This window comes from Rhinopithecus roxellana, chromosome 21 (genome assembly GCF_007565055.1).
Source record: "Rhinopithecus roxellana isolate Shanxi Qingling chromosome 21, ASM756505v1, whole genome shotgun sequence".
Lineage (NCBI taxonomy): Eukaryota > Metazoa > Chordata > Mammalia > Primates > Cercopithecidae > Rhinopithecus > Rhinopithecus roxellana.
In genome coordinates this window covers 32,804,219-32,830,142 of record NC_044569.1, presented here as the reverse complement: position 1 = coordinate 32,830,142, position 25,924 = coordinate 32,804,219, and positions in this window count along the sequence as shown.

Here is a 25,924-nt window from a genome sequence, read left to right as displayed (position 1 = left end):
TCACCAGAAACTGTTAATGGATCAAGTTATGCTTCCCACTGTTTCAATTAATCTCAGGATCACATCTTAGAATCCTCCTCTCATTCCTCTTTCACTAACTCTGCATACTCTCACCCTCAGCCAGCGCTTTGCTGATGGATGCTATTCACACAGTGAAACAATGCCTCAGGGTTTCTGTACCTGTTTGTTATGTTGTTGGCCACCATTGCAGCAACTGCACATCTACAGTTATTTCTGGAACTGGAAGCCCCCAGCAGGTACCCCAAGGACCTGCTGAGTTCCAGATACTTCTCCCTGCTGCCATCATGAAGGAGCAAACCTCTCTCCTCTTCAAAATTTCAGTCAGTTGCCCAGCAGTATATTAACTCTTTCTCGGCCTACTAGTATGAGGAACCCAGCATGACCGGATCGAGCCATAACTTTGAATTTTGCGGATCACTTGCTATGTACCTGGGACCAGCATGTCTTCCTAGGGAGCCAGGACACCTGTTCAACCAGAGTCTGAAGCTGAGAGGACAGGAAGCCTAAATTACCCAAATGGGCTTTTTCTGTCATCTTCTACTGGCGGCTGGGTCAAAATATATTCTATATCTAGTAAGACATTGCTCATAAAACCCCACCTTCTTCATAAAGCAGATTTACTTGTCTAAATGATGCTGGATGAGTTTCCGTGACAATTTTCCATCAGTGAGTATGCACACAGTGCAGCATAGTGCAGTGACTGGCTCGGTTACCGCAGGGAAGGAAGGCAATCCCAGGACATGACTCCTTCTCCATGAGGACACGCACTTCCTGCTGTCAGGTGGAAAGTTTCTGGCAAAAAAGACTATCATCACATGGCTAGCTGGTCTCCTCCAGGATCGGTGCGGTATCAAGGATCAGCTTGAGTCTCTGCTGCTGAATGCATGCATCCCTTTTCCATAACTTTATATCTCCAATCTTTCAACCTTGCTTCTTCAAGGCTCCTGACTTCCCAGCCAAACCATTCCTCACTGCCCAGGAGTGGATTTTTTTCCTTATCACATGTCCCTTCTCCCAAAATATGAAGCTGATGGCAATATGTATTGCTAACATCTTTGCCTGGGGGAAGGATTTCCTCACCAAGATCTGTCAGGCTCACCTCTGAATGCAAAGTTGATGCTATACAGTGCATTTTGACCTGCAATTATCTGTCTATCTATGGCTACTTACATTCCATTCTTTTTTTTTTTTTTTGAGACGGAGTCTCACTCTGTCGCCGGGGCTGGAGTGCAGTGGCCGGATCTCAGCTCACTGCAAGCTCCGCCTCCCGGGTTCACGCCATTCTCCTGCCTCAGCCTCCCGAGTAGCTGGGACTACAGGCGCCCGCCACCTCGCCCGGCTAGTTTTTTGTATTTTTTAGTAGAGACGGGGTTTCACCGTGTTAGCCAGGATGGTCTCGATCTCCTGACCTTGTGATCCGCCCGTCTCGGCCTCCCAAAGTGCTGGGATTACAGGCTTGAGCCACCGCGCCCGGCCACATTCCATTCTTAAATGGGGTTCGAGGTGTTTTCTGTCAGGCGATTGAAGAGAATCTTCTCATCACCATACTGCCAGAGGTGTGAGCTGAGTGAAAAATATCAGTGCTACAAGAGCAGGTAGCATGAAGGTTTGGACTACCTTTTTGTGTGATGTCCTTTTGTCCTTCAGCCTGCTTAAGCCTGATTTTGAATGTGCAATGTCCCTTGCATAACGGATTCCTGTAGCCTGCCTGACCATCAAGCCATACTGATGGGCGCAGCAGTAACCATCTGATGACGAGTAACTCCACTTACATTGTCGCTTGGCTCCCTGGGGTCAGGTGCTTAGTCTCTTATTCTCTCTTGGGGCCTCATAGCCTACCAGAAGCGAGGTTTGGAATGTACTCTGCTAAGGATGGCATAGTCTATCTAGCTCCAGAATCATAGTGTCTGCATTTTGGCTTTGCTGTTTGAGTTTTCCAGAGATGCCACACCACCTCCTCATTACCATAAAATACGAGGAGCACCATTACATCTGCTGGATCTAAATGCCCAAGTGGCAATGTCGTAGTCCATTTGGGCTGCTATAACAAGATGTCATAGACTGGATGGTTTATAAACAACAGATATTTAATTCTCACAGCACTGGGGGCTAGGAAGTCCTATATAAAAATTTCAGAAGATTCAGTGTCGGCCAGGCACGGTGGCTCATGCCAATAATCCCAGAACTTTGAGAGGCTGAGGTGGGTGGATCATGAGGTCAAGAGATCCAGGACCATCCTGGTCAACATGGTGAAACCCCATCTCTACTAAAGATACAAAAATTAGCTGGCCATGGTGGCAGCTACTCAGGAGGCTGAAGCAGGAGAATCGCTTGAACCCGGGAGGCAGGGGTTGCAGTGAGCTGAGATTGTGCCACTGCACTCCAGCCTGGAGATAGAGGAGGAATCCTTCTAAAAAAAAAAATGAAAAATAAAATAAAATAAAAAGATTAAGTGTCTAATGAGGCCCTACTTTCTGGATATAGACAGTGTCTTCTTACTGTATCCTTTCATGGTGGAAGGGGCAAAAGTTCTCCCTTGGGCCTCTTATATAAGGCTACTAATCCAATCCATTCAGTCTCCACCCTCATAACGTAATCAGCTCCCACAGGCCCCATCTCATAGTGCCATCATATTGGATTTTAGGATTTCAGATATGAATCACAGGGGCACAAACGTTCCATCATTAGCAGACGGATACACTCACACTGCATCCTGAACCTTCTGCAAGTTTTCTCTTTTCCTAAATTCCATTCAAACTTGGGAGCCTTCCAAGCATCCAATAAATGGGTCAAAGGAGGTGTATGTTATCTCCAACCCCAAAGAACATGCCGAGTGATGTTTTGTCTTAGTGATACATGGTATCAGATACAATAACTTGTTCTTTACTTTTGATATGACCCAGCATGCCCCAGATCACTGGACTCCTAAACACCACACTGATGTGGCAGCTGGATGCTGAATATCCGTTGGGTTTCTTTTCCACTCTTTGGTGTGAATATGGCTTGCAAAGGCATCTACAGTGCATGACATTTCAAGCTTCTGTGGCCAAATAAATGAATGGAGGCAAGACATTCAGCTATGGCCAAGTGAGGAGATTGGCAATTAGTCTGCCCAAAAATAATTATAAATTCGAACAAAATTGACAACAATGATCTCCATGCTCTGGGAATTGATTACAGATAAACAACAGAGAATTGCATGCTTTGAAAAACTGCTGAGCATCTAGAAAGAGCAGTGGGAGCTTAGGGTACTCTGGCCTGGGGGTGCTTCCACACCTGCTCCCAGCTTGGCAGTGCCAAGTTTCTGCTAGGGCAGGGCAAACAGTGAGTAGAGCTGATTCTCTGCAATAGTTATCAGGGGCTAGCTCATTTTGATACAAAGGGTGCTGGCCATTCCCAGCAGCTCTATCCATGGCAGTGACTTCTTGGAGGCAGGCAAGAGAGGAAGGACCAAATTCTAGACTCTGTTAGCCCAAGGTCACCTTCTCATTTGGAGCAAGCAAGTCTTGGCTGAAGTTGAGCACATAAACAGCCAAGACCAAAGGGGGACCAAGATATTCACATGCTCATGGCCTGGAGGTTTTGAAGTGTAATGCATGAGCAGACAAGACCTGGAAGGGCCCAGTGAAGGGTAGCTGGGCCACTGAGCACTCAGTGCTCAGATGTTAGCTTCTAATACCATTCTAAAAAGAGAAATAAGGATCCTTGTAGAAATGGCTTGTTCTAGGGCTGGGGATAAGAATATAGAATATGAGCCTGTAGCATCTTAAAGTACCAGAAGAAAAGGAGTTGCTCAAGAAAAAAATACAATAATGGGAGTATGTCAGCGGATGAAGGATCCCACAGAAAGGGTTTTAACAGGCAGAACTAGGATGATCTGATCAACACAACAAAAAATATTCTTGGATTGCAACCCCAAATGTAAGATACATATCCGTGAGTCTATGCTGTTGAATAAATTATAATTAAGTACATAAATGGGAGAGAAGAGATAAATCACTCATGGTCGGAGAATTCCAAAGAGCTTATGTAGATATTCTGCCCTCAAGGTGGTGGCACAGAAATCTCTACTGCCTAAGTGTCAGTTGCATGTTGGGACTTTCTCCCAGAGTGGGCAATGTGGAAAGGAGGAAGAAGAGCAGCCATCTACTGGATAGAGCTGTCAGGCACTACCTCAGCCAGGAGGTCAAGTTTAATATCAACAGCGATGAGGCTTGTCATTAACACATACCTGTGGTGTGATGTGAGGAGAATGTGCTTGATTCCATGGCCTTCCTTCTAGAACTGACAACCCCATGTTTAACCAAAAAGAAAACACCACTCAGACCTAACATGAAGAATATTCTATAAAATAGCCTAGCAGTACTCCTCACAATGGTCAAGGTCATCCCAAACAAGAAAAATCGGAGAAACTCACAGTATAGAGGAACCAAAGGAGAATTGAAGGTTAAAGGTGATGTCTTGCCTAAGATCCTGAAATGGGTAAAAACTAAGGAAATTTTAACAAAGTGAGTAATTTCATTATTAATAATGGATCAATATTAAGCTTATTGATTATGAGCAATGTACCCTATTGTCAGATATCAATAATACAAAAAACTGGGTATGAATTATATAGGAATTCCATTTACTATCTTTGCAGCATTTCTTTAAACCTAAAGCTACCCTAAAATAACATTTATTTTAAAAAATAAGTAAGGAAAGTAATACAGGAGGCATGCTTAAAAGGAGCCCGAGTTTTTAATGTTTCCCTTACTCACAAAAGGTTCTATCGGCAGAGGATGGAAGTCTTACTGGCTGGACTCATTTCAGCACAAATTATTTCCAATCATTAGCTAACCCCTAGAAATTCCTACATAAAAATAAAAATAAAAGTACATACAAACCAACAAAAAGAGCTTAGCAGAAACATTATGGCTACTTATTACATAAAATGTATACTTCATTGCTTTAGCCCAGGCATGCTACTAAACAAACACAGGAAAAAAACACAGCAATCTTCAGGAGAAAAATAACAGACTCCCTGCCTCCCTTCCTTCTTTCTTTCCTTCATCTGCCTTTTAATTTCTTTAATTCAATGAAAATTTTAAATTTCTGTCTTCTACCCCTTTATTTACTCTTTCTTCTAGCCTGTCTTTCCTCCAAAGTTTCTTGAAATGCAACTATATGCTCACTATAGAACTAAAGATTTTTTTAAAAAATGAGTGAGACTTTTAGACCAATCAAAACTTGGTTTCCAGTTCCAAAGATAAGAAAATATTTTTTTCTGCAAATGAGTATTCACTTACTCAAAGCAATAGACTATTAAAGTGTGACCAATATAAAATCCAGTTTTAACATTACCTCTTATTTCTCTAAACCCACTGGACAATTTGGAAGGATGTCCTCAGCTCAAGGGCTTCCTTTCGCCTCTGGCTTCCTACTAGCCTAGTAAAGACACCACAGAGGCTGAGGCAGAAAAGAGGCTGAGCAGAAACCTGGCAGCTCAACTCTAACATTTCACACAGCGAATGTGGCCTAAATTAAACTGGCACATTACAGTCAAGTGCTTGCTTTTAACTTAAGGCCTAGGGACATCAGCTAATTTAAGGCGGGAGTGATAAAGTCTATTGCAAAATGACAGATATGCCAATGACACACCAACTCTGCCCAAAAGGACCTCACCATCTCATAGTTAAAAGAAATAAACCAATGGCCACAGTACAGTAGGGTCATAGAGACATTTCTAAGGGCTATGCAACCCAGAAGGGAATCATCTCCTGATATTCAGGTGGAAGCTTGGGTTTCTATCTGAGTTCAAACATGAGTCTACAATTTATTATCACAGAGGCATAATGACTGAGTGTAGAAATCACAAAAGGCAAGTTATAGATAATCAGGAAGTAGTCATTTCTAACTGCAAAAGGGATGATTGCCAAGAATTATGTGCTTAGAGTTTTCATTCACACTTGCTAATTGTACTAAATCTTCAATCTGATTATTATTAAACAAATTTAGAAAGTTAAGGATGCAAGAAGTGCAAGAAGTTAAATAACTTACCCAGGATCATGTGGAAGGAAGAAAAGGGATTGGAACCCATGTCTCACTCACCTGATGTTGCAGCCATTGTCACTGAACCACTCTTCTTGGCAACCACTAAAGGTAGTTAGTAGAACTCAAATAGCACACTCTACATTCATGTACAAGATACCTACCTAGCTGTATGAAGCAGGGTCCAATTAGGACACTGGAACCATACCAGTTGTCTTACAATTTAGGAAGAACGTCATATACACATACACGTTATTCAGCTTTTGACATCTGCAAAGGTTAAAAATATGACATTAGAAAGTCACTGGGTGCAATGTACAAAGCAACAAATCTTTAAAAGTTTGGAAGAATAAAAGGTAAATGTTTGGCTTGTTTTTAGAATTTACAAGTTTGAAAGATATGCCTTTTAAGCAGGAACATAGATGTTTACTGAAATATCTACTTTTTATATTATGCAGAAGTGCAAAGAAGGGATTCTATGTATTGGTAAAAGGAGAAACGTGGTTTGAAGAGGCTGGCTCTTGCATCCTAAAGCAAACTATATCAAGATGCATTTGAAGCTAAGGGACAATAGCATAAAAATGGATATGGTTTGGCTGTGTCCCCACCCAAATCTCATCTTGAATTGTAGCTCCCATAATTCCCATGTGTCATGGGTGGGACCTGGTGGGAAGTAATGTATCATGCAGGTCAGTTTTTCCCATGCTGTTCTCATGATAATGAATATGTCTCATGAGATCTGATGGTTTTATAAAGGGAAGTTCCTCTGCAGGGACACTCTTGCCTACCACCATGTAAGATGTACCTTTGCTCGTCCTTCACTTTCTGCCGTGATTGTGAGGCCTCTCCAGCCTGGGAACTGTGAGTACATTAAACCTCTTTTTCTTTATAAATTACCCAGTCTTGGGTATTTCTTCATAGCAATATGAAAATGAACTAATACAGTCAATTGGTACCAGGAGTGGGGCACTGCTGTAAAGATGCCCCAAAATGTGAAAGCAACATTGGAACTGGGTAACAGGCAGAGGCTGGAACAGTTTGGAGGGCTCAGAAGAAGACAGGAAAATGTGGGAAAGTTTGGAACTTCCTAGAGACTTGCTGGATGTCTTTGACCAAAATGCTGATAGTGATATAGACAATAAAGTCCAGGTTGAGGTGGTCGCAAATGGAGACAAGGAACTTGTTGGGAACTGGAGCAAAGATGACTTTTGTTATGCTTTAGCAAAGAGGCATTTTGCCCCTTCCCTAAAGATTTGTGGAAATTTGAACTTGAGAGAGACGATTTAGGTTATCTGGTAGAAAAAATTTCTAAGCAGCAAAGCATTCAAGAGTTTATTTGGGTGCTGCTAAAAGTGTTCAGTTTTATGTATTCACAAAGATATGGTTTGGAATTGGAACTTGTGTTTAAAAGGGAAACAGAGCATAAAAGTTCAGAAAATATGCAGCCTGTTGATGTGATAGAAAAGGAAAACCCATTTCCTGAGGAGAAATTCAAGTCAGCTGCAGCAATTTGCATTAAGTAATGAGGAGCCAAATGTTAATCCCCAAGCCAATAGGAAAAATGTCTCCAGGGCATGTCAGAGACCTTCACAGCAGCCCCTCTCATCACAGGCCTGGAGGCCTAGAAGTAAAAAATGGTTTTGTGGGCTGAGCCCAGGGCCCTGCTGCTGTGTGCAGCCTAGGGACTTGGTGCCCTGCATCCCAGCCTCTCCAGCATTCGATAAAAGGGGCCAAGGTACAGCTCAGACCATGGCTTCAGAGGGTGCAAGCCCCAAGCCTTGGCAGCTGTGGTGTTTAGCCTGCAGGTGCATTGAAGTCGAGAATTGAGGTTTGGGAACCTCTGCCTAGATTTCAGAGGATGTATGGAAATGCCTGGAGGTCCAGGAAGAAGTTTGCTGCAAGGACGAAGCTCTTATCAAGAACCTCTGCTAGTGTAGTGTGGAAAGGAAATGTAGGGTGGGAGCTCCCACAGAGTCCCCACTGAAGCACTGCCTAGTGGAACTGTGAGAAGAGGGCCACGCTCCTCTAAACTACAGAAGGGTAGATCCACTGACAGCTTGCCCCATGTGCCTGGAACAACTACAGACACTCAACACCACTCCATGAAAGCTCTCAAGAGTGGGGGTGTACCCTGTAAAGTCACAGAGGTAGAGCTGCCCAAGGCCATGGAAGCCCACCTCTTGCATTAGCATGACCTGGATGTGAGACATGGACTCAAAGGAGATCATTTTGGAGCTTTAAGATTTGACCCTTCTGCTGGATTTCAGAATTGCCTGGGGTCTGTAGCCCCTTCATTTTGGCAAGTTTTTCCCATTTGGAATGGGTGTTTTTATCCAATGCCTGTACCCCCATTGTATCTAGAAATTAACTAACTTGCTTTTGATTTTATAGGCTCATAGGTGGAAAGGACTTGCCTTGTCTCAGATGAGACTTTGGACTATGAACTTTTGAGTTGATGCTAAAATGAATTAATACTTTAGGGGACTGTTGGGAAGACATGATTGGTTTTGAAATGTGAGCACATAGATTTGGGAGAGGGCAGGGGTGAAATGATATGGTTTGGCTGTGTTCCCATCCAAATCTCATCTTGAATTATAGCTCTGATAATCTGCATATCATGGGTGGGACACTGTGAGAAGTAATTGAATAATGAAGCAAATTTTTCCCATGCTGTTCTCATGATAGTGAATAAGTCTCATGAGATCTGATGGTTTTATAAAGGCAGTTCCCTTGCACATGCACCCTTGCCTGCTGTCATGTAAGACATGACTTTGCTCCTCCTTCCCCTTCTGTCATGATTGTAAGACTTCTCCAGCCATGTGGAATTGTGAGTCTATTAAACCTCTTTTCTTTATAAATTACCTAGTCTCAGGTATTTCTTTATAGCAATATGAAAATGGACTAATGCAAGAATCAACACACTCACTGTGGCTATATTTCTGGAATCTCAGATGCTCTCTTGGCAACATTCAGAAATTTTTCTCATAGATGTGACTACAAGGATCACCACCATTCCTGAATTTATCAGGAGCTGCAATAAAGTATTTTGTTCTCAGGATGTCAAAATTTGCTCAAAATAATTCAGAATGTAATTGATATCATTTATACCTCACAGTAAATTTTACTTATAAAATTATCATTTTTATTTGCATTTCAAAATTAGTGTGGGGTGTGGGTATTTTTATCCACAAACTCATGACTAAATATAGTTCCTCTGCTTCAATCTTATATAAAATATTTACTTAAGTATAGTTATACCACAAAAGCTTATTCAAATACCAGGCTCCTCTAGGAGATTTTCACACTTGTCTTAAATCTAGACAGGAGGGTTAATAATAGTGTAATTATTCTAACATTAAGCCTCATACACCTTTTCATATACCATGCTATTTATAATGCATTTTGGCAGACTAGCCTTTCAAATGCATAGGAATCTTTTAGTAAAATTAATTCTCATTATTGTCATCAAGAGTACATAGACATCAGTAAGACACAGTTATTGGGCATCACCTAAATGCGCAGTGCTCTTCTGGAGACACAAAGAATTATAAAGAAGCTAGTAGCTCGCTATGAGCTCATATTCATGGAGACACACATGAAGACCTCACCGTATTTGATTAGAAGCAGATACATGCTATAATCTTTAACTGCTATACACACTGGAAGTAGAGAAAAAAAATTCCCAATAATACTCATTGAAACTTTCCAAATGAAGTGGAATTTGAACTCAACCTTAAAGAATTATTGCTGTCTGCTCTCTTTCACAATTCACACACAGACCACAATAGCAGTACTTAACTTACAGTGTGTTGGCTATGTCCTTTTCTCTTTCTGCTGTGAATCTCTGAGTTATTCAGCGAAAGGTGTTTTGCCTTATTTATCCCTGAACATCTAGTTTAACACACGTCTGTTATTCCAATATTATATTGTAAGACACTAGATAACATTAGGTTCAAAAAGCCGTTAGCCCCCATTCTTGCAACCAGGTAGCTCAGAGTCTCACCAGAAAGAGAGGCGTGTGCTACATTCAATGGTCAAAACAATGCAAAGGCAGTGTGCTACATGCTATGGCAAAAATATCTATCCAAGGTAGAAGGATCAATTTATCAAGTAAATTTATTGTATTCAACTGAGTGAGTTTGGCACATGTGTTCATCCATCAAAACACCATGGCAGTCAAGGTGCAGAATAGTTCCATCATCCCCAAAAGATTCCTCATGTTCCTTAGCTCTCTACCCCACACTCTGCCTTCATCTATAGGCAGCCACAGTTTTGCCCTCTGTTATTATGCACTAGTCTGCATTTCATACAAATGGAATTATAGAGCATGATGTATATACATACATGTACCTTGTATATATACTATTTTGTGGTTTCTTTTACTCTTCATAATAATTTCCAGTTTCATCCATGTTGTTTTATGCATCAGTAGTTGGTTCCTTTTTATTGCTGAGTACTCAATTGTATGGTTTATATGTCTTTTCAAGTGTTGATGGACATTTATTTTTAACTATTATGAATAAAGTAGCTACGAACATGTGAGTACACATCTTCATATAGACTTACATTTTTTTTTTCACTTCTTTTGCATAGATACAACAGTTCCTTTTTTTTACAGCACTATTGTTTCAGGCCATTCAGTTATAGCAACTGAACTGATATCCAAACAATATCATTACATATTATTGATATAAAAGCTACATCTGATCACTATGAATGAATGTATTAGAATTGCATTTCCCCTTGAATATTTTAAATATTTCTGTTGGTCATTCTTGATTATTTTTAAATAGTTAATATTATTTTTGGACAAGCACAGAAGTATGCATAAGAGTAACTACTCTACATAACAGAGCAGCTCAAAAAATAAATTTAAAACATAGTTTCAGTTTTTCAAACGTGTCTCATAATATTATATAGAAAGTGCATTGAATCTGCCAATGGCTTTGTGTAGTACTAACATTTTAACAATATTTACTTTTGTATGTTGATTCTGTATCCTTAATAAAGTTGAAAAGAAAAGGAATACTTTATAAATTGATACTCAATATTAAATGCTGTTTCGAATAAAAAGTGTCCAAGTGGGCAGTTAGGGCACACAGCAGTAGAGTGGCACAGTTGTTCAAGCTGTAAGATTAGAATTGAGTTTATTTCAAATGACATTTTCTCTGGGTAAACTTTCGTATCTATTGGCAAACCAGTTGCCTCCTTTTCTGCATGCTATTAAAACTTCTATCCTGACAGTTACCTTGATAGACTGTGTAATTGTCTCTTTACTTGTTTTTGTGTCTGTTAAATAAAAACAACAAAAGGTAAGTGATCTGAAAAATATTTGTAAAGAAGAAAAGAGAGATTAGGAATAAGTAGAGGAAAGACCACAGTAACTGAATATTCCAATCACTCGCTTACCTTTCCCCAGCCTTCCTTGAAGTTGGGTTTCAGCCATGCAACCCATTTGGGTAACGGTTTGTACATGGTGATGCTATCATTTTGTGATTGAAGGGTTAAAAATCCAGTGTTCTTCTAGCAGTGCCTGTAGAGGACTCAGGATGACATGATGAGATGGTAAAACCCCAAAATTAAAATAATCTAAATCCCTCTGAAAGTTACCAAACCCATGTAGAATTTTGTGTGAGTCAGAAATACATCGCTGTTGTGTTTAATCAATAAAATTTTGTGGTTTGAATGTCACAGCACATAGCAATAATTATTCTGCTTGACATGCTATGTTCTTGACCAACTTAATGCTTATTGCCATTGTTTGACTCTCAAAATTATTTAAAGTCTTGGATAGGGCTAAAATAATAGTTTGCTAGTACTAAAATTGAATATGCTAGTGCAGTTAATATTCATTTTTAAACTACCACCTCAACTTCAACGTCATGTAGACAATAATTATCATCAAACATATCCTGAATTCAAAGGTCAAGGCAAAAAATAAACTCATCTGAGTAGACATTTATAAGAAGATCATGCAGCCAATATTACATGAATAATTTGACATCTTGAACTTCTAATAATCCATAATGATATGTCACATAGTTAAGTGACAAATCACTACTTCCAAAATTCATTTATGCAGCAATTCTTATTGATTTATTCTATGAGGGCTCAAAATATTCTTGCCGATATAAATTTAGCCATTATCTCTAATCTATCATAGATATTACTATATTTTTTCACAAAAGCACTTGAATAGAACTACCACATTTGAATAGAATATTTTTAATAGTTCTCACAAACGTATACAAAGAAGAAATTTTTTTTTTTTTTTTTTTTTTTTTTTTTTTTTTTTGAGATGGAGCCTCGCTCTGTCACCCAGGCTGGAGTGCAGTGGCCGGATCTCAGCTCACTGCAAGCTCCGCCTCCCGGGTTTACGCCATTCTCCTGCCTCAGCCTCCCGAGTAGCTGGGACTACAGGCGCCCGCCACCGCTCCCGGCTAGTTTTTTGTATTTTTAGTAGAGACGGGGTTTCACCGTGTTAGCCAGGATGGTCTCGATCCCCTGACCTAGTGATCCGCCGGTCTCGGCCTCCCAAAGTGCTGGGATTACAGGCTTGAGCCACCGCGCCCGGCCAAGAAATTATTTTTTAAAGCTGAAGAGTATTATCAATGCAGCTGAATTACGTTTAAGTGAAAGACTTGCTTTTGAGACCTTAGTGATCAGTGATGTGTGAAGGAAAATTCCCTTGCCATATTTTGCTAATTACCTTAAAAAAAACTTGTTTCCTGGGTTCTACATCAAAAATTTTTTAAAATAATAAATAACATAATAATACACTATTATTTCTCTATCATTATTATAATTGATGTGTCTGTAATAGCTGAACATGAGTACCCCATGTGAACTGAACTTAAATCACAAGTGAAATAAGACCACAGAATCAAAGGGATTGTGCAGAAGAAAGTTGACAGAGCAGGCCTGAGGCTGCTCTCACTTAAAAAGTGCTGCTAACAAGTTCGACCCTTGGATGATGTCTGGGAACTCGGATTTCAGGACAGTTCCCACAATTCCTTGATAAGGGTGACTCACTGTCCCTAAACTGTTTATGCAAGCAATATGGCTTCTCCTCGAGCTGCTTTTCTTCTGAGAGTCTGGAATTATGGCATGTAGTACATATTGCTACTACATGCTACTGATGGCTAAGCAACCAGTCCTCTAAAACCTGGGGACTGAATTCTAATGAGCATCACCTATAGACATTTCGCACGTGCTGTCCTTTAGCATGTCCCTGAGGGATGAAGTGCGTCTTGCATGACTCCACTGCAAGAGGATTCTTGGATACCTGCAGCTGGTTTCCTCTGACTTCATTCCACTGGATACCTGCAGCTGGTTTCCTCTGACTTCATTCCACTGGATACCTGCAGCTGGTTTCCTCTGACCTCATTCCACTGGATACCTGCAGCTGGTTTCCTCTGACCTCATTCCACTGGATACCTGCAGCTGGTTTCCTCTGACCTCATTCCACTGGATACCTGCAGCTGGTTTCCTCTGACCTCATTCCACTGGATACCTGCAGCTGGTTTCCTCTGACCTCATTCCACTGGATACCTGTAGCTGGTTTCCTCTGACCTCATTCCACTGGATACCTGCAGCTGGTTTCCTCTGACCTCATTCCACTGGATACCTGCAGCTGGTTTCCTCTGACCTCATTCCACTGGATACCTGCAGCTGGTTTCCTCTGACCTCATTCCACTGGATACCTGCAGCTGGTTTCCTCTGACCTCATTCCACTGGATACCTGCAGCTGGTTTCCTCTGACTTCATTCCACTGGATACCTGCAGCTGGTTTCCTCTGACCTCATTCCATGCACTTTTGCCCTTTGCTGACTTTGCGTTGTGTTCTTTCACTGTAATCACTTATAACCAAGAGTTGAGCTTGTGAGTTCCGAGACCTCCTAATGAATCATCCAGTGTGGGGGTAGTCTTGGAGACCCCTTGACACATGGAATTTTAAGTTATCTACTTAAAACTTCAGGATTTCTGCAACAAAAGCTATTTTTTGGAGTTTGTTGTTATAATGTTAACCGATTTACTAAAATTATTCACGTTTTTGGGTACCTTACTCTATGTACTTATTTTACATATGTGGTACAGCCATGGCTGTTATGTACACGCTCAACTGGAAACTGGTGGAAGCTTTGAGGACAGGAAATAAAATTTATCCAGAAAAATAAAAACATAATTAAAGTGATTTCTCCAAAAATGAGTTATGTACAAAACAATCAATAGGAGGCATGGTTAGGGCCCAGCTTCGAAATCTGTCCTTAAGAAAACAATAATGTCCATAAATGTCTTCTTTTATTTATCAATTTGTTGTTTTACAAGTCTATGAGCAAGTGATCTGCTAGAAAAAATATTTTTTAAATAATATGAGCACATGGACTGATTCGTGATTTGTTTTCAAGATATCTTTTAGTATGCATGCAATTTCCAGGCTTTTATTTTGCTCACTCCATCTCTTAACTTACATTGTAGGTTGATGTTCAACTTCACAACTGCACTCAAAAGAAGTACTACTCTGACTTCAAATAAGGACTTATTTAACTATAATCTACAAATTTGAACTTTGACTATAGGGTGATTAAGAAATGAAATACCGTATTGTGAAATAATTCACAAAGGCTTTAAGTGAGTTATAATTTGCCTCTATTAACAAATTGTCAGGCAAAAGATACCAGGTACTGAATAATATAATTTCTCTAAACCTACCCCATACTATCACGTGCCTTGTGGCTGTTTAGTTGTTTTAAATTGTATGTCACATACATTTTATTTGCATTTCAGCTGATAAGTTTCTTAAATGGAAAACCCTGACATACTTTTACTTACTCAGAATCAAATTTGTAAAACTCAAACAATATTTTGGAGTAGGATTTTAGTCGTAACTCTTTTACCACACATTCCAAGGGACATGTGAGTTTTTGACCATAGGACAGAGGACAAGGGGGTACAAATGTGGATCAGTCCACTTTGAGAACAAGATTGCATCTAGAGAAGTATGCCAATCTCTTAGAAGAGTAATGTGGGTGGACAAGGGGTGGGATTGGTGGGGGGAAACATTATGGTTTTAACTTTTGGACTCATTCGTTAATTTATAAGTAATTTCCTACTATGTAAAAAATTATTTTAAAGCCAATAATTTAAGTTTCCTCTTTTCATATTCACTGAGTCAAATAATTGGCACCATTTAAGCAATCATTCACATGTACCAAGCAATTGTACGTATAAAAGAGACCTGCCTTTTACTAAGAAAAAATAATTTATTATTAAAGCAATCACCGTAAGAAATGTGCTTAGTGAATTCATATCTTCCAAATTCTTACTTATATTTATGTGTGCACAGTTTCAATAAAGAATATCACTGCTCTAATTTATTTGATTTCCTAAAAACAAGTTATTTTTATTTTCTCATATTTCATTACATAATAGCTAATTTGCATTGTATAATGGTCTCTAAAATGTTGCTAGACTAACATGCATTATATGATCTGGGATATACTGTTCTGGACATGATTATCAATTCCTATTTTTCTAATGCTAATTGAAAACAATATTTAAAGTACTTGGCATTCTTCTTCATGCATCAGTACTCAGTAGTTGAGCACCGATAAATTCCTGAAGCACATTGATCAAAATTCTACTCAACACTTCTAAAATGTATTTGTCAGTCAAATGAGGATTTAATACTATTTTATCCTGGATTATTATTCTTCCATTTTATTAGCTATGCATTCTAACACAAATGTGAGTTTACTGAAAAGGAATAACAATAGTGGTTAATTGACCTATTTTGATTGTTTTTTACAAACCAAATATTTTTAAATTTTATCTTTAATTCTGGAAGATCAACAGTCCCACTAAGAACAGCTAGAGGAGCTATAAAAGTAATTTCAGAAATCTATTTATAGGCATCAGCACACCAACAAAGTGACCATGACAATGGGGCCCATCGTTATGGAGTGAAGGAAGTCCGCAGAGGGGCGTCCTGACCTTGGCAACATGTTGGTTTTGAAGCATTTGCCCATCTTAAGCAGCAGCTGGAACTGTGAGTAGAGCTTTCTGCAGTGTCAAAGAGATGCATCCATGGTAGGTCTTCAGACTGTCATCTTCATTTGCTGAGGAGTCATCTACATCATTAATGCAACATTTCTCTGGTTGTTGTTAAGATTCCTTCTTGTCTTACATTTTAACAGTTGTACTAAGAGGTGCTTTTGTAGTTTTCTCTGTATTTACTTTGTTAGAGGTTATAGAGGTGGAAGTAGAAATGGAATTGAATTTAGGATTCTGCAAGAAAATCTGCTTCAGTAAACAAATCAGACTTTTAGTTCAGATAAAATAATCACCACAATAGGAATAGAAACAAATCAGGATAAGCCCATTCTCATAAAAACTGAGGCCAGGTTCAAGTAGCTCAATCTTTACTTGGAGCAAAATTACCTGCCCTTATCCTAACTGACTGCTGTAAGTATAAGTCCTCTCTGGCGGTAGACAACATCACCCAGATTCTTCAATTGTCTTTATAAGTTTTCAGACACGGCATGTCATTTAATCAGAAAGGGGTATGCATTAAAAATATAGGCATTGATCAAATTCAAAAGATGAAAATAAGAGGAGAAATAAAATCACAGGACATCACAAAACTGCCGTTAACCAACAGGAACTTTAAAGTAACTGTGAGTAATATAGAATATTATGAAATAATAAAACATAGTACAAAATAATCAAGGGGAATTCTACAAGTGAAAAATAAAAGCAGAAACATGTCAGTATATCACTTTAACATGAGTTTAGACACACTTGAAGAGAGGACTGGTACACTAAAACTAGAAGAAAATTGACACATCAACGTACGGAGATAAAAGCAGGAAACGTACAGAAACAAATGGAAGAGATGAATATATGAAAAGGTCTAACATAACTGTGATTACAGTCTGAGAAAAAGAAGGGAAAGCAAAAATGAGATAGAAGCAATATTTGAAGATGTAATAGATGACATACACCTCAAAAGCATGAAAACTCTCAATGAAAATATTTGCAAAGCTCTGTAACCTTTAAGAGTAAATACAGAAAAAAAAAACCCCACAAAAGTACGTTATAGAATGATTGTTAAAACGTGAAACAAAGAAGGAATCTTAAAAACATCCAGAGAAAAGTTGTCTTAAATGATGTAGATGACTCCTCAACAAATGAAGATGACAGTCTTAAGACCTACGACGGATCCATCTCTGCTCAGCGTCTGTGATACTGTGGCCCCAGATGCCTGCTGAACTCTGCTAGAATCTGGAGTCACAAGCAAGTGACTTATGAAGGACAGAAGGCAATTGATACTTTTATTTTTTTCTTAATAACTGAGACTTCTGATATAAATCTTATGTGGATCTTCAGAAGACTTTTTCAGAATCAAGCTCTATTTGTCTACATGGTGAGTAGTTTGGTAATTTTGTCTTGTGCTAGGTTTCCTGCCCTTTTCCCTCTCCTAAACCTTTACTCTGATCCCTAATATTACTTTCTTGACTCAAGTTCCACTTTCAGGGGGACCCATGTTCAGGCAGGAGGCAATGAGCTAACTAGGTTTAGAAGGCCCTGTTGTCGATATATTATTCATTCTACAACTTATCTTTTTGCTTTGTTGTAGCTATTATAGAATCAATATTCGGGTTGCTCTTTCCGGCAATTAAAACAGTTATAGTTTATTTTACCTGTTTATGTTAAATGTTATTGTTTATCTTAAAATATTTAAGGTTGCCCTGGTATCTAGTACATGCAGCATTATAAATATTTTGTGGTTACTTAAAAAAGTGTTGTATTTTCCATCTATTAAAATAGATCAATTAAGTAAAATTATTTTGGATGGTGTAAATTTCTGTATCCCTTTTAATATTTTTCTCTGCTTAATTAATCAAATCCTGAGGATATGACAAAATTTCAAGCTGTTACTATAGATTGATCAATAATCCACATACAATTCTTATAATTCTGTGTTTATTTTTAATATACTAAAGCTATATTTTAGGTGACTATCTCTTCCTGATAGATTTTAGTCTTTTCATTACTCAAGGAAATTTTTGATAATCCATCATAACATTTGCCCTACTTTTTATTGTTTCGGCCTTATCTCCCTGTTTATTAATTATCTTCATGTGCGGTTTACAGTGTATTCATTTTAAGTAGCATATTTGGCTTTTGTTTAATCCAATATTACAGTTTTTGGTTTCAGTTTTAGTGTCTAAGACAAGTTCCAGTCCTAAAGGTTTTATTTTCAAAATAGCCACTGAATTCCCTTTTTTTTTGAGGGGGTGGGAACTGAATATCTACTCAAGTTATAATTCTGTCATTTGTTAAGAAAAGAGTACTGAGAGATTATAAACATGTGTCTTCTATGGGGCAATAATCTCTCTGTAAGATAACCATAGTCATCTTTATTCTGCTACATGCAACTATATAAAACTGATTCTACTTATCTCTGCATGTCATTATTGAGAACCTATTGTGTGAACCAATATGCTTTCCCACTAATTCTATCTTTCAAATTTCGACTGTTGGTAGAGATAGAATGGTTCGTTTGGGTTTCCAGAAATGATTTAAATTTTTACTTTAATTCTCAGAGTCTTGAGAAGTTACAAATAATATTTTTTTACTTGCATAAAAACTTCCAGTAATCAGCTTTAAGTCTATGTACATATATGCCACCCATGCCAATATCTAATACATTTAGTTTTTTTGAACATTGATGTATACGTACTACACTTATTTTCCTTATCCTTGTCTTTAATTTTATCCACGTCAATGTATCCTTTAGAATTCTCTCTTCTACAAATTTCAGTACTTACCTTGTTTAAACTTTCTTTTAATACAAAGGTTCTGTCTTTACACTCAATTGTTTTTTTTAAATATACTGTAAGTTCTGGGATACATGTGCAGAATGTGCAGGTTTGTTACATAGGTATACACGTGCCATGGTGGTTTGCTGCACCCATCAACCTGTCATCTACATTAGGTATTTCTCCTAATGTTATCCCTCCTCATGCCCCCTACCCCCCGACAGGCCCCAGTGTGTGATGTTCCCCTCGCTGCATCCATGTGTTCTCATTGTTCAACTCCCACTTATGAGTTAGACCATGCAGTGTTTGGTTTTCTGTTCTTGTGTTAGTTTGCTCAGAATGGTGGTTTCCAACTTCATCTATGTCCCTGCAAAGGAATTGTTCTTTAAATACAAATATTTAGTGATACCTTTAAAATGTTTTGAGTATGTTCATACCTTAGGAAATAAAAAGGGTAATAAATAAAATAAAAATAGCTATGAAAGTTCATGTAAACATAGAAGAGTCTATAGAATCTATACAAAAAAGCGATTGGAAAAATGAAAAATACAACAGAGACTTGAGGCACAAACTAGTTCATGTTGAGTTTGCTCTTGTGATAATACTCCTGAAATTAAATCCTTCAAAATGTGTGACTCATTAACATTAGAATGAAATGTTGTATTAATGAGCTGAATTAGCACTTAAAGAAATATAAACTAAAATTATTAGAAAAAAGATAATGTTTCAGGTTCAGTGATTGCTAAACTAAGCAATTTATGATCAATAAACGTAACATAACTTCTTATTCTATTCCATATACCCTACCCAATGTAGGAAATTACATGTGACTTTGTATTTTAATTACGTTGTGATGTTTTCTACAGGATGTAGAGTCTTTCCTATTTATTGTTTCCAATTAATAAAATGACTGTTAAAGATACTTTTAATACAATTTAAAGTGATTATTTCTATATTATATCTTCACACTTTAAATAATATAAACTTTTTAAGGAATTTAAAAAAATATTTGATTGGGTAGGTGTTTCCTTATACTTTGTCAAAGATAATTTATTGTTTTTTTTTTTCCATTTATATATATATATATATTTTTTTTTTAATTATACTTTAAGTTCTAGGGTACATGTGCATAACGTGCAGGTTTGTTACATATGTATACTTATGCCATGTTGGTGTGCTGCACCCATCAACTCGTCAGCACCCATCAATTCATCATTTATATCTTGTATAACTCCCCAATGCAAGCCCTCCCTCCTCCCCCCTCCCCCCTCCCCATGATAGGCCCCTGTGCGTGATGTTCCCCTTCCCGAGTCCAAGTGATCTCATTGTTCAGTTCCCACCTATGAGTGAGAACATGCGGTGTTTGGTTTTCTGTTCTTGTGATAGTTTGCTAAGAATGCTGGTTTCCAGCTGCATCCATGTCCCTACAAAGGACGCAAACTCATCCTTTTTTATGGCTGCATAGTATTCCATGGTGTATATGTGCCACATTTTCTTAATCCAGTCTGTCACAGATGGACATTTGGGTTGATTCCAAGTCTTTGCTATTGTGAATAGTGCCGCAATAAACATACGTGTACATGTGTCTTTGTAGTAGAATAATTTATAATCCTTTGGGTATATACCCAGTAGTGGGATGGCTGGGTCATATGGTACATCTAGTTCTAGATCCTTGAGGAATTGCCATACTGTTTTCCATAATGGTTGAACTAGTTTACAATCCCACCAACAGTGTAAAAGTGTTCCTATTTCTCCACATCCTCTCCAACACCTGTTGTTTCCTGACTTCTTAATGATTGCCATTCTAACTGGTGTGAGATGGTATCTCATTGTGGTTTTGATTTGCATTTCTCTGATGGCGAGTGATGATGAGCATTTTTTCATGTGTCTGTTGGCTGTATGAATGTCTTCTTTTGACAAATGTCTGTTCATATCCTTTCCCCACTTTTTGATGGGGTTGTTTGTTTTTTTCTCGTATATTTGTTTGAGTTCTTTGTAGATTCTGGATATTAGCCCTTTGTCAGATGAGTAGGTTGCAAAAATTTTCTCCCATTCTGTAGGTTGCCTGTTCACTCTGATGGTAGTTTCTTTTGCTGTGCAAAAGCTCTTTAGTTTAATTAGATCCCATTTGTCAATTTTTGCTTTTGCTGCCGTTGCTTTTGGTGTTTTAGACATGAAGTCCTTACCCATGCCTATGTCCTGAATGGTACTACCTAGATTTTCTTCTAGGGTTTTTATGGTATTAGGTCTAACATTTAAGTCTCTAATCCATCTTGAATTAATCTTCGTATAAGGGGTAAGGAAAGGATCCAGTTTCAGCTTTCTACTTATGGCTATCCAATTTTCCCAGCACCATTTATTAAATAGGGAATCCTTTCCCCATTTCTTTTTTCTCTCAGGTTTGTCAAAGATCAGATGGCTGTAGATGTGTGGTATTATTTCTGAGGACTCTGTTCTGTTCCATTGATCTATATCTCTGTTTTGGTACCAGTACCATGCTGTTTTGGTTACTGTAGCCTTGTAGTATAGTTTGAAGTCAGGTAGCGTGACGCCTCCAGCTTTGTCCTTTTGACTTAGGATTGTCTTGGCAATGCGGGCTCTTTTTTGGTTCCATATGAACTTTAAAGCAGTTTTTTCCAATTCTGTGAAGAAACTCATTGGTAGCTTGATGGGGATGGCATTGAATCTATAAATAACCTTGGGGAGTATGGCCATTTTCACGATATTGATTCTTCCTATCCATGAGCATGGTATGTTCTTCCATTTGTTTGTGTCCTCTTTGATTTCACTGAGCAGTGGTTTGTAGTTCTCCTTGAAGAGGTCCTTTACATCCCTTGTAAGCTGGATTCCTAGGTATTTTATTCTCTTTGAAGCAATTGTGAATGGAAGTTCATTCCTGATTTGGCTCTCTGCTTGTCTGTTACTGGTGTATAAGAATGCTTGTGATTTTTGCACATTAATTTTGTATCCTGAGACTTTGCTGAAGTTGCTTATCAGCTTAAGGAGATTTTGGGCTGAGACAATGGGGTTTTCTAAATATACAATCATGTCATCTGCAAACAGGGACAATTTGACTTCTTCTTTTCCTAACTGGATACCCTTGATTTCTTTCTCTTGCCTGATTGCCCTAGCCAGAACTTCCAACACTATGTTGAATAGGAGTGGTGAGAGAGGGCATCCCTGTCTTGTGCCAGTTTTCAAAGGGAATTTTTCCAGTTTTTGCCCATTCAGTATGATATTAGCTGTGGGTTTGTCATAAATAGCTCTTATTATTTTGAGGTACGTTCCATCAATACCGAATTTATTGAGCGTTTTTAGCATGAAGGGCTGTTGAATTTTGTCAAAAGCCTTTTCTGCATCTATTGAGACAATCATGTGGTTCTTGTCTTTGGTTCTGTTTATATGCTGGATTACGTTTATTGATTTGCGAATGTTGAACCAGCCTTGCATCCCAGGGATGAAGCCCACTTGATCATGGTGGATAAGCTTTTTGATGTGCTGCTGAATCCGGTTTGCCAGTATTTTATTGAGAATTTTTGCATCAATGTTCATCAGGGATATTGGTCTAAAATTCTCTTTTTTTGATGTGTCTCTGCCAGGCTTTGGTATCAGGATGATGTTGGCCTCATAAAATGAGTTAGGGAGGATTCCCTCTTTTTCTATTGATTGGAATAGTTTCAGAAGGAATGGTACCAGCTCCTCCTTGTACCTCTGGTAGAATTCAGCTGTGAATCCATCTGGTCCTGGACTTTTTTTGGTGGGTAGGCTGTTAATTGTTGCCTCAATTTCAGAGCCTACTATTGGTCTATTCAGGGATTCAACTTCTTCCTGGTTTAGCCTTGGGAGAGTGTAAGTGTCCAGGAATTTATCCATTTCTTCTAGATTTTCTAGTTGATTTGCATAGAGGCGTTTATAGTATTCTCTGATGGTAGTTTGTATTTCTGTGGGGTCAGTGGTGATATCCCCTTTATCATTTTTTATTGCATCTATTTGATTCCTCTCTCTTTTCTTCTTTATTAGCCTTGCTAGCGGTCTGTCAATTTTGTTGATCTTTTCAAAAAACCAACTCCTGGATTCATTGATTTTTTGGAGGGTTTTTTGTGTCTCTATCTCCTTCAGTTCGGCTCTGACCTTAGTTATTTCTTGCCTTCTGCTAGCTTTTGAATGTGTTTGCTCTTGCCTCTCTAGTTCTTTTAATTGTGATGTTAGAGTGTCCATTTTAGATCTTTCCTGCTTTCTCTTGTGGGCATTTAGTGCTATAAATTTCCCTCTACACACTGCTTTAAATGTGTCCCAGAGATTCTGGTATGTTGTATCTTTGTTCTCATTGGTTTCAAAGAACATCTTTATTTCCGCTTTCATTTCGTTATGTACCCAGTAGTCATTCAGGAGCAGGTTGTTCAGTTTCCATGTAGTTGAGCGGTTTTGATTGAGTTTCTTAGTCCTGAGTTCTAGTTTGATTGCACTGTGGTCTGAGAGACAGTTTGTTATAATTTCTGTTCTTTTACATTTGCTGAGGAGTGCTTTACTTCCAATTATGTGGTCAATTTTGGAATAAGTGCGATGTGGTGCTGAGAAGAATGTATATTCTGTTGATTTGGGGTGGAGAGTTCTATAGATGTCTATTAGGTCCGCTTGGCTGCAGAGATGAGTTCAATTCCTGGATATCCTTGTTAACTTTCTGTCTCGTTGATCTGTCTAATGTTGACAGCGGAGTGTTGAAGTCTCCCATTATTATTGTATGGGAGTCTAAGTCTCTTTGTAAGTCTCTAAGGACTTGCTTTATGAATCTGGGTGCTCCTGTATTGGGTGCATATATATTTAGGAGAGTTAGCTCTTCCTGTTGAATTGATCCCTTTACCATTATGTAATGGCCTTCTTTGTCTCTTTTGATCTTTGATGGTTTAAAGTCTGTTTTATCAGAGACAAGGATTGCAACCCCTGCTTTTTTTTGTTCTCCATTTGCTTGGTAGATCTTCCTCCATCCCTTTATTTTGAGCCTATGTATGTCTCTGCATGTGAGATGGGTCTCCTGAATACAGCAGACTGATGGGTCTTGACTCTTTATCCAGTTTGCCAGTCTGTGTCTTTTAATTGGAGCATTTAGTCCATTAACATTTAAGGTTAATATTGTTATGTGTGAACTTGATCCTGCCATTATGATATTAACTGGTTATTTTGCTCGTTAGTCGATGCAGTTTCTTCCTAGCCTCGATGGTCTTTACATTTTGGCATGTTTTTGTGATGGCTGGTACCGGTTGTTCGTTTCCATGTTTAGGGCTTCCTTCAGGGTCTCTTGTAAGGCAGGCCTGGTGGTGACAAAATCTCTAAGCATTTGCTTATCTGTAAAGGATTTTATTTCTCCTTCACTTATGAAACTTAGTTTGGCTGGATATGAAATTCTAGGTTTAAAATTCTTTTCTTTAAGAACGTTGAATATTGGCCCCCACTCTCTTCTGGCTTGTAGAGTTTCTGCCGAGAGATCTGCTGTTATTCTGATGGGCTTCCCTTTGTGGGTTACCCGACCTTTCTCTCTGGCTGCCCTTAAGATTTTTTCCTTCATTTCAACTTTGGTGAATCTGGCAATGATGTGTCTTGGAGTTGCTCTTCTGGAGGAGTATCTTTGTGGCGTTCTCTGTATTTCCTGAATTTGAATGTTGTCCTGCCCTACTAGGTTGGGGAAGTTCTCCTGGATGATATCCTGAAGAGTGTTTTCCAACTTGGTTCCATTTTCCCCCTCACTTTCAGGCACCCCAATCAGACGTAGATTTGGTCTTTTTACGTAATCCCATACTTCTTGCAGGCTTTGCTCATTTCTTTTTCTTCTTTTTTCTTTTGGTTTCTCTTCTCGCTTCATTTCATTCATTTGATCTTCAATCGCTGATACTCTTTCTTCCAGTTGATCGAGTCGGTTACTGAAGCTTGTGCATTTGTCATGTATTTCTCGTGTCATGGTTTTCATCTCTGTCATTTCGTTTATGATCTTCTCTGCATTAATTAGTCTAGCTCTCAATTCTTCCACTCTTTTTTCAAGATTTTTAGTTTCTTTGCGCTGGGTACGTAATTCCTCCTTTAGCCCTGATAAGTTTGATGGACTGAAGCCTTCTTCTCTCCTCTCGTCCAAGTCATTCTCTGACCAGCTTTGATCCGTTGCTGGCGATGGGCTGCGCTCCTTCGCAGGGGGAGATGCGCTCTTATTTTTTGAATTTCCAGCTTTTCTGCCCTGCTTCTTCCCCATCTTTGTGGTTTTATCTGTCTCTGGTCTTTGATGGTGGTGACGTACTGATGGGGTTTTGGTATAGGTGTCCTTCCTGTTTGATAGTTTTCCTTCTGACAGTCAGAAGGACTGTCTGTTGGTCTGTTGGAGATTGCGTGAGGTCCACTCCAGACCCTGTTTGCCTGGGTAACAGCAGCAGAGGTTGCCGAAGATAGAATATTGCTGAACAGCGAGTGTACCTGTCTGATTCTTCCTTTGGAAGTTTCCTCTCAGGGGTGTACTCCACCCTGTGAGGTGTGGGGTGTCAGACTGCCCCTAGTGGGGGATTTCTCCCAGCTAGGCTACTCAGGGGTCAGAGACACACCTGAGCAGGCAGTCTGTCCGTTCTCAGATCTCAACCTCCGCGTTGGGAGATCCACGGCTCTCCCCAAAGCTGTCAGACAGAGTCGTTCGCGTCTGCACCGGCTCCCGCTACTTCCCCTGTTGGTCTTCAGCTGTGCGCTGTCCCCAGAGGTGGAGACTACAGAGACAGGCAGGCTTCCTTGAGCTGCTGTGAGCTCCACCCAGTTCGAGCTTCCCAGCGGCTTTGTTTACCTACTTAAGCCTCAGCAATGGCGGGCGCCCCTCCCCCAGCCTCGCTGCTGCCTTGCGGATAGATCGCAGCAGACTGCTGTGTTAGCAGTGAGGGAGGCTTCGTGGGCGTGGGACCCTCCCGGCCAGGATTGGGATATATTCTCCTGGTGTGCCTGTATGCTTACAGCGCAGTATTGGGGTGGGAGTTACCCGATTTTCCAGGTGTTGTGTGTCTCAGTTCCCCTGGCTAGGAAAACGG